Here is a 9,209-nt window from a genome sequence, read left to right as displayed (position 1 = left end):
AGTGTCCTAGAATCACAGAATGGTTTGGATTGGAAGGGACCTTAAAGATCACCCAGTTCCACATCTCTGCCATGGGCAGGGACCCCTCCCACAGCCCAGGTTGCTCCAAGCCCCATCCAACCTGGGCTGAGACACTGCCAGGGATGGGGCAGCCACAGCTTCCTTGGGCAACCTGGGCCAGTGTGTCACAGAATCATAGAATCATAGAATCATAGAATTGGCTGGGTTGGAAGGGACCTCAGAGCTCATCAAGTCCAACCCTTGATCCACTCCCCCCGTGGTTCCCAGCCCATGGCACTCAGTGCCACATCCAGGCTCTTTTGAAATAGCTCCAGGGATGGAGAATCCACCCCTTCCCTGGGCAGCCCATTCCAATGCCTGATCCCCCTCTCCATCAAGAAATTCTTTCGAATGTCCAACCTAAACCTCCCCTGGCACAACTTGAGACCATGGCCTCTTGTCTTGCTGAGAGTTGCCTGGGAAAAGAGCCCAACCCCCCCCTGGCTCCAACCTCCTTTCAGGGACTTGGAGAGAGTGATGAGGTCTCCCCTGAGCCTCCTCTTCTCCAGCCTCAACACCCCCAGCTCCCTCAGCCCTTCCTCACAGCATTTCTGCTGGATCCCTTCACCAGCCCAGTTGCCTCCTTTGGACCTGCTCCAGCACCTCAATCTCCTTCCTGAGCTCAGGGGCCCAGAACTGGACACAGGACTCAAGCTGTGGCCTCACCAGAGCTGAGCACAGGGGCAGAATCCCTTCCCTGGACCTGCTGGCCACGCTGTTCCTGAGCCAGCCCAGGATGCCATTGGCCTTCTTGGCTACCTGGGCACACTGTCCAGGGAGAGTGAAAGTTTTTGCACTGTAGGCTCCATCACTGGCAGAGAACAGGAGAGAATCAGCAAAGAACACACAGGCAAAAACCAAGGCAAAGGATGAAGGAATTTTAGATTCCTCACAAGAGACTGCACAAGTCCTGGAGGGTTTGTATCACTGCTGTCATCACCCTTGGGCCAGAAAATCTCATCACATCCAGGTCCTGGGTGGGATCCCATGGGACAGTGGCAGTGACCGGATGTCACCACACCTCTTGATGGCATGATGGAGTTCCCACATTTGCCAGTTCACCTGCTGAGCTCATTAGTCCTGGACCTATAAAACAGGTCCTCTTTCTTCCTTCCTCCTCCTCAGTGGCCCACGGGCCTCTCCAAAGACAAATTATCCATGCAACACAACCTCAGCATCTTGCTTTGTGCCATGAGCCATGCACACTCCTCCCAAATATCCCATCCCACAAGAGGCCTCTTTTCTGTGTGGTGGGCTCCAAGGCTTGGGAAAACTGATACTCAAGACCCATGGGTAAAGAAAAACTCTCTTGCTTTTCCACAGCTGCCCTAACCAACTGGAGACACTTAGATTTGAGCAGAAAAACTCCATTATAGCCATCCTGTAGAGCCTGCTGTAGGATGACCACAAAGTTTTGGGAAGAAAAGGACAGAGGAGAAGGGAAAGAAAAACCATAAGGTCCTCTGGCAACCACACAAAGGACATCCCCACTGCCAGACCCAGGAACAAGGGTGTGATTTGTGATGAAAAGAAACCTCACTGTCACAAAGGGAAGTTGTCAGCCAGCAAAAGGGATTTCCTGGAGCTTTAAGAACAAAGTTGGGGAATTTCAAATACATTTTCTAGGGGTGGAAGGTGAGGAAAAACAAGGCAAAGAGGTGCTTAGTCACTCTCAGCCAGGAACTTGATAACCTTGTTTTACTTTGAGAGTCTTGGAAAGGTTTGCAAACAAATGGGCCACCACCAAATCAACCATCTGAGTCCCAGGCCAGGGCTCACCTTGTCTCATGTCCCAGCAGCTGCTGCTCTCAGAAGGGGATTCCAATAATTCCCCTCCCCTGCCAGCATCTCCACACCCTCATTTCCCATGTCCCACTCACCATCTGTAGATGCCACACACATCCCAGGAAAGCAACTTCTTAGATTCTTTCTTCTGCTTAACTCATGCAAGGGGACCAAAGCTCCAGGGCCAGAGTTGTCCTTGTGCCTTCCTGCACCTTGATAAAGAGAATTAAAATGATCCTGGTTACATTTACCCTCAGGCTCAAAGTTTGCAACCCCCTTTCCCCAACCCTAGTTCATTCCAGCTTGAAATTCCTATTTTATTTCCAAACATGGACACAATAAACTTCCAGAAAGCACCTGTGCCTATACTAACCCAGCACCAACTCTGAATCCTTGGGACATTCACAGTGTCTGATCAGATCAAATAATTTCTGACTGAGTCCACACACCAGTATGACTCCAACTTCCTAACAATTATTTGTAGGAAGGCCACTTGACAACAAATATTTGTAATAAATCCATATCCTGTGCCCTCTACTCAACAAGTTCTGGTTTGTATCTTCCTGGGTTCTTCGTCTTAGGATGCTTTATCAGATGATGATGATGATTATTATTATTATTATTATTTTGGTCTCCTCATTCCCATCTATCCCAGGAGAACTCATCCATCCCTCAGGACAAATTCAGAGGGAGGCACTGAAGCAGCATCAATAATAAATGAGTTTGTGTGTCCTCAAGGCAAAGCCAGCCAGGCTTCATCCTGACCAAAATCACTGCTTTACAGGGCAGGCAGCCCTCCAGATCTCAAATTAATCCTTCTGGGCATGTCTGTTGGACACTGAGATGGTAGCTTTGAGCAAAAGCCATAAATCAGAGCTAAACCCATGCCATGGTCACACGTGGATCTATATTATAATTTTTTAATGCAAAAAGAGGAGGCTGCAGAGAGCTCACTAACAGCTACTGCAGCCATCCATAGATCAACGTGGATGAAAAAAAAAAAAAAGATTTTGGAGGATCCAAGCACTTTCTTCAGGCACTTTTTCAATATTAAGATATACTTGAAAGTGGCTCCATCAGTGCCTTGGGTCACCACAGTCCAAATGTGGCTGCAGGGAGAATGTGAGAGTAAAAGTCCAGAGAGGAAAACAAATATCCCTATTTCTGGGAACACTGCAGCTACAAAACTTTGTTCTCACTAAACTTGTGCTACTTCCTACTTCTTGTGGTTTGTTCTCATGCTGTTTTTAACCTCTTCTCAAACCAATATAGAGTTTCTATTTCATGTCCAAAACAAACCAAGGAAAAAACAGAAAACGCAGCACAAACGAAAAACAATTGAATAGAAACCTTTTCATTCCCAAAAGGATTTTAGTCACAATTTAGGTCAATTCTTTTTTGTTTTGTTTTGTTCTGTTTTTTTCCTAGTGAGTTCACATGTTCCTATTTTAACTTATTACAAAAAGCAGCACTCCAGTGCTTCTAAATACAGAGCAGGCTCCATTTTCCAGTTAAATAACAAAATGGTCAGATTCCAGGATATTAAAAAAAAATAAATCAGAAATTTCTAGCTAGACAGTTTGCTTTCAAAGTAATTTTTCTTATCTCATTACTACATCCTCATATTAAGAAAAATGGTCAGATGGGGTGTGAAGGAGACATCCCCAAAGTTCTTTGGGAATCTGCAAAACTGATGGATGTGGAGAGAAAATTTTTTGAGAGCTACAGAAGCAGCATCAATTTTTCCTGACTATTTTCATGGGATTTTCACTCCAACCCCAGTGGGATCTGGCAACATATAGACTCCAAAGACCCTTTAAGATCAGTCCTTGCTAGGCTGGGCTGTCCCTTAGGATGCCCTTTCATTCCCAATGGTTTGCAGGAGGCTGCAGAATTTGCTAAGAGCATCAGGAGACAGCTGGCAATGTAGGAAAGTTCTTCCTCCCATCATGAAGCACTGAGATAACTTATTAATCAAAGAACCATTCAGTAACTTCTACATTTTGGTCTAAAATCAACATGATTAAGTGAATATGGACCAGCCACATTCCCAGCTGCAGCAGGAAGACATCTCTGCTCTTCACTGCAATGACAGATGGAAATAACTCAGTTTTTTTTTCCTTCCTGTGACCACCCAGCTCAGCAGATGCTATCAGAAGGGCTGAAAATTGATGTAAGGATAAGGATAAAAAGGATAAAACCCCCTGAGGTTTAACTACAGAGGGGAAGAGTGCTGGAGCCCCTCTCCTATGGAGCCAGGGGGATAGAGTTGGGGTTGTTCAGCTTGGAGAAGGCTCCAGGGAAACCTTGGAGCATCTTCCAGTACCTGAAGGGGCTTCAGGAAAGCTGGGGATGGACTCTTCACAGAGTGATAGCATGAAGGGGGAACAGTTTCAGATGAAAGAGGGGAGATTTAGGGAGATAACAGGAGGAAATTATTTCCCATGAGGGTGGTGAGACCCTGGTCCAAGTTGTCCAGAGAAGCTGTGGCTGCCCCATCCCTGGAAGTGATGAAGATGAGGTTGGATGGGGCTTTGAGCAACCTGGGCTGTGGGAGGGGTCCCTACCCATGGCCCAGGGATGAGTTTTAAAGTCCTTTCCAAGCCAAACCATTCTGTGATTCTATAATTCAGCCACCTGTCAGACCCAGGAGAAAGGAAGCACAAGAGAAAAAAAAAAAAAAAACAAACCAACATAACTCCCTTTTGGCTCAGGATCAGAAAAGCTTTAGGCAGTCCCAGTGTCCAAAATTCACTCCCTCTCCCTCCCAGTACCCCGAAGTAGCTGTTTATGGCTACAGGCTCTGCTTTTAGTGCTTCTTTCAAAACAAACCTTTGCCATTTCCTGACCAGAAAAGTTGTGCTTTTAATTCCATGCTAGAGACTTTGAAAGTCAAGATATTGCTGCTTTGCACTATAAATAGCCCAGCCAGGCTATGACATCTCACTTTGACATTTTGTTCAAAGAAAGAAAAAAAAAAAAAAACCAACATTTAAAAAGCCTGACAGGAAACAAACAAACTAAAAAGGAAATAAAGACTAAAACTAATTTAAAAAAAAACGAAACAAAACAACAACAAAACCCTAAACCCCCAAACAAACTAGAAAATAATGGGTCCTTATATCTCTGGGATAAATTAACTTTTGGATAAATTCAGAACCTTGACCAAAGACCCATTTTCCAGTCTTTGGGACACAGGAACACCCCAAAAGTGCCTGATCTGGAGGAGGCATAGATCTTCTCCATGTGATACACAGCAGGAAAATCTTATTCCAGCCTCTCTGGGTATAAATTTAAACTATTTCCTGGTATTATTTTCACACTCCCAAAAGCCCATGGCTATCATCCCTCCAAGCTGCTCTGACACTGGTTATAACTGCATTTATTTCCCAGAGGCCTTAAAGCAGCAGATTCTGCATTGCTTGCAGCTCAAATCCTCCCCCCACTCAAGTCAGAAGGCAAATATCCCAAGACAAGTGTCATGCCTTCAGCTGGGTTATTGAAAACTGAAATTAGAAGCAATTTCTCCAAGTATTTTCTATCACTGGTTTTGCCACCATTCAGATTTCTGGGGAGAAAATGGTGTTTAAACACCTGATGGGGAGGACAGAGATGATGGAGTGAGACCAAGGAGAGGAGAAGAGATAATGGGCATGGACTCAAAACCATGGAATTCCACTTGAATACTAGAAATAAAAACAAATGTGGAGGTGGTTAAACACTGGGACAAGACTGGTGATTTTTCATCATGGGAAATTTAAAAAAAAAAACCAACTGGATGTGGTCCTGAGGAGAATTAGGAAAACAGAGACCTGACACAGACACCAAGCAAAAGATACCCTGCACATTGGCTGTCAATGCTTTTTTTTTTATAAAAGGCTGCAATATCAGAATAACCTGGCAGGATTAAATAGTTAATTAAATTAAATAGTTAAGGATTAAATAGTTTGCAGAAAAAGTCTGAGCACTCAGCTGAAATGGTTTCCACTTCTGGAGTCAGTGGCTAGGGTGATGGTTCCAGGGCAGCACTGACAGGACTCAATGTCATCCATTGTTATGCACTCCACTTAAAAATATATATTAAAAAAAAACAGAGTAACAACAATAAAAACCCATGCAAGGAGATTTTCAGAGCCTTTAGTTGGCCTCTGGTAGAGACTGACTTGAAGGAAGCTCCAAAGTCCTAGGAGCCTGCTGGACATTTCTGGCTGACAGCTGGGAAAAGTTGGATTTTTCATGTTAGAGACAGCAATTCCTGAGCAGAGTTTGCTCTGATGAGTAATAAATTAGGCCCTCACACTAAGGATTATCAAAGCTGTGACAAAAGCTCCATCACAGAGGACTCATGCTAAGCAGTCTGGGCATATGAGCTTTCAATGTTCCTTCTATCCCAAACCATCCTATAGATCCCATATGGAGCCCATGGCTAAGCTGTCTATCATCCCCCGAGGGTGATAACCCAAAAGATAACCCAAAGAGCCCCTGGTCCTAATTAACCTCCTCATTCAGGTGCTCTGAATATCCTTTCTTTATGATAAAATCAGTTGCATAAAGGCAGCTCCAGAGAACAGGCTGCCAGAAAAGTTGAAACGTGCTGAACACTCACTAAGAGAATAAAAACATCAAGATTTCATCACAGAAAAAAAAAAAAATCTCTTCTTCAAAAGTGACCAAGGACTGGGCAAAACCAAAATCATACAAAGTTTGATTAGACCCCAATCTAGAGTGCTACTTATTGGACAATCCCAATAGTCCTGGACTCCAAAAATTATTCAAGGCCACACTGTGCTTAAAAACCTCTTAATATATTTCCTGTACCAAAAAATTCAAACCTCCCCCCACCCCTTTTTTTTTTCTCTAGAAATTATAAACAAGTTCCCAGGTACTCAATATCCTATTTTTCCAACACTTAAACAACCTTTTACCCAGGCACAGTGAAGGAGAAAATAACCCATCACCACTGCAACCCAAAATCACCAATTACCTCCACTTGCCACTCACAGTTCAAGCTCCCTCCAAACACCACCAAGTGCTATTTTATTAATAGTTTAAAAATTATCTGAATGAATACAACTGTCTAGTTTATCACCACCATATGAGATATGTTTCCCATATTTTAACCTGCAGCCATTGTGTTTCTTGCTGAGAAAAAGACTCCAAATGACAGAAAACATGACACTCCCTGGCAGTCCTAATTAATTATCCTCAATCCTGGTATTAAATTTTTCAAGTTTGCCCCTATACCAGGCAAAAATGTCCCTACTGACAATTCCTTCTTGCACAGGAACCCCCAAATACACCTTCAAGCACTTCTTTAATAACTTTCTTTGATAAATGATGTTAAGCTCTAAATTTATCATAACCTATGTGTTGCATCTCTGCTGGAATAAACGAGATTCACAGATTTTCAGGACAAACTCTGGGTGGGGGAAAAACTCAAAGCCCCTACAGCCTTCTACAGCAGAGCAGGAAACTTCACCCAGGCTGTTAGCAATCATCTTCCATGTTTAACATTAAACCTAGAGAAAAGAGCAGGTCCTGAGCCCTGCACAGACACACAGGTGTTAAACAGATTTTTCCCATCCAGGCAAACCTCTAAATAGTCTCATTTCTCTCGTTCCTTATCTTAAATTATGATCATTCTCTGCTTTGGACACTGCCAAGTCAGAACCATTTGCAGTGTACCTAGAGGGATGCAGAACCACCTTCATCTGGGAAAGCCTCAGGCTTCAGGAACTATTTATACACTAGAGACAAAAGTATAAAGTCTTCTTTCCCTGACTTTTCATTTTTTTAAAGGTCTGAGGTGTTGGGTTTTTTACACCTCATATATTTGGTCACACATTCTGTTCAAAGTGTTGACCCTGTGCAAGGTGACACAGTTGCAGCTACCTTCTGGTTTGCTATTTTGCCCTGAAATTTTGTCAGTGGGAGAAAGATTGTCACTGAAAATACTTTTACCCTGTCTTAAACATTTCCAGAAAAATGTGTAATCCTCTGACATCTTTACACAGTGCACAGGATTTCTCCTTTGTTTCAGTACTGCCTCTCCATCTCACTTTCTTAGCATCCTTTTTTTTTTTTTTTGAAAATAATGTATGTACTATCACAGTGCCAGGACACATTTGTTTCAATGCTGAATTCCAAGTGCCTCTTTAAAGCTGTTTTACTTGCTCTGCAATTCATCCACAGCTTCCTGCTAAATTAAAAGCCTATTATCTGCTAATTCCTAGTACCCAAGGTCATCATCATCACCATAGCTCACCTTTTCTTCTATTCCAAGGAGGGACATCAAATTCATTTCAGGCAGGAAGATGCAGCTTATTAGGGAGAAGGGATATGCAAATTGTTATCTCATGCACTGATGTTTTATTTTTAGCAGCTCAGTGATATTTATAAGGCTGGGAGGAGCAGATACATGGCTGCAGCAGGATGAAGTAAGTATCCCAGGGGCAGGTATGAAAAATCTGCACATCTGCAGGGTAGGACAAGGAACAGGCAGTGCTGCCTGGAGTTCATCAAAAGGAGGAGAAAGCCAAACACTCCACACATGCTGTCTTCCAGTTGTTCTCAAAAAGCAAGTAACTGGGGAAAAAAAAAAAATGAACATATTGACCCTACATTTTAGCTCACCTCGTATCTTACTACTCAAGGTATTTATGTGGTGAAGTGCTGGAACAGAAAAATTAAAGAAGGAGAATCTGAAAAAATGTCATCTGACTTTGGGAAAGCATTGAGAGGAGTTTCAAGAATGATTGCATTGGTTTTGAAAGTCCTTTTTCTAAATCTCTTACGTGACCCCTAAATACCCCACCACGTGCTTTCAGTTTGCCAACCTGAAAACAATTACTTCCCATAGCAGCACTAAAAGCTTTCTTGTTTTTAAAAGAGATTTGTTATCTTCAAGGAACTGTCAAACAGCTCCCTGTAGCTGTCCATACCTTTGCAGGAAAGTCATCACTACAGATGCAAACAGAGGTCTTAGAAACATTGGAATAAGCTGAACCAGAACTCACACTTAATGCATCAAGAGAAAAAAAAGTGTTGAATTCACCTTCACCGTTTCTTAGAAGCCCTTTTTGGCTGGAGAGAGCATTATACATTCAACTAAACCCTAAACCATAATTCAAGATGAAGTTCTTGGGCAAAAAATTAATGAAAGATCTTGCTCTACTTTATGTCCTCGTGGCCTTTTAGATATCCCAGGGACACTCACAATACTGCAAGACCCCAGGTGACAATGAAAACTTGATTCAAGCCAGAAGAAGTGTGTGTGTCATCTGCTTTGGGCTTTCCTAACTGCCTATGGAAAACTACAGCCCATGCCTCATGCTGGCATCAGCAGAGCAGGACAGACTGTTCAG

The 9,209-nt window shown here is 43.1% G+C and overlaps 1 long non-coding RNA gene across 1 annotated transcript in view; it reads right to left on the bottom strand.

Annotated features, from left to right (window-relative positions):
• The window catches only part of LOC139806363 (uncharacterized), a 281,537-nt gene extending 280,712 nt beyond the window's left edge, over nucleotides 1-825 (bottom strand). The window contains exon 1 of the long non-coding RNA XR_011730224.1: nucleotides 190-825. This is a non-coding gene — a long non-coding RNA (uncharacterized lncRNA). The remainder of the gene's footprint in view (nucleotides 1-189) is intronic.
• Nucleotides 826-9,209: the final 8,384 nt, after the last annotated feature.

Source organism: Heliangelus exortis, chromosome 1 (assembly GCF_036169615.1).
Source record: "Heliangelus exortis chromosome 1, bHelExo1.hap1, whole genome shotgun sequence".
NCBI classification, from domain to species: Eukaryota; Metazoa; Chordata; class Aves; order Apodiformes; family Trochilidae; genus Heliangelus; species Heliangelus exortis.
The sequence above is the reverse complement of the archived record's forward strand: the minus strand, read 5'-3'. Positions and strand labels throughout refer to the sequence as shown.